Here is a 1,195-nt window from a genome sequence, read left to right on the forward strand (position 1 = left end):
TCTTGTTCCGGAACGTGGCGGCAGCCGAACGCTCGTCTATAGCTACTATAGCCATGGCCGATGGCGACGGGTTAGAGCCAGCGACGACTACGGCCCATGTGAAGTCAGCAGCAGAAACCCCCGGCAAGGTCGTCGTAGATCATTCTTGTCGGCAGTGGGTAGGCGGCTCCTCAAATTTGGAAGAGCGTTATGCTGCTGTTGTAAATAAATTGTGGAGGTACACAGATACAGTCATGAGTAGAGCTCGAGGGTAGGTATCTGTTAGCTAACGAGTTGAGAAGACGAAAGTGATGTAAAAAAGAGATGCTGACTGGTGTCATCAATCCTAAAGTTTGTAATTTATTAAAATTAATTTGTTAAAATATTAAAATTAATTTGTTCAACTATCGTTATGTTTAAAAACTTATTTAACTTATATTATAATAATTGTAAATTTGCTCATATTATATTATATTAAATCATATATATATATATATTGTATTCAACTATAAAATCATATCGTAATATTGTAATCATAATATCATATTTAACTTATATTATAATTATCATTAATTTGCTCATATTATAATATTTCATCTTGTATCATATCATATTATCAAACAATAAAGCATAAATATTTAAATATTAATTATACATGTAAAAATATTATGTATCATATTAAATCATATCTATATATTGTAATCATATCGTATTTAACTTATATTATAATAATTGTTAATGTGCTCATATTATATTATATTATTAAATTTCATCTTGTATCATATCATATTATTATCATATTATTATTACAAAGTCTTAAAGTATTTTCGAAAACGCCGCCGGAAATTCGAAATCCCGTAAAAAAATCATATAGCCGCTGCTATTTTTTTGGTGTCTAGCAGGTCAGTCACCTCAGTTGTCCAGGTAGGCAATCCGACTTCGTCGGATAGCGGACGATGTACGACAACGGCCGAGTCACGTAATCAGGTATGCAATCCGACTGCGTCGAATCACGGACAGCGTTCATCACTGTCACCGAAAACCATAGGCGCGATTTCAACTTTTGACTTGGGGGAGGCTGAATATATTAAAAGCAAGAAGACCATTGCAATATAGCATTTTAAAATTCTATGTCCTATGTTTTTTGTAGGGGCTATGACTAAGTTTGGGAGGGCTTAGCCCCCCAAGCCCCCCTCAATTCGCACCTATGCCGAAA

Source organism: Acyrthosiphon pisum, chromosome A1 (assembly GCF_005508785.2).
Source record: "Acyrthosiphon pisum isolate AL4f chromosome A1, pea_aphid_22Mar2018_4r6ur, whole genome shotgun sequence".
NCBI classification, from domain to species: Eukaryota; Metazoa; Arthropoda; class Insecta; order Hemiptera; family Aphididae; genus Acyrthosiphon; species Acyrthosiphon pisum.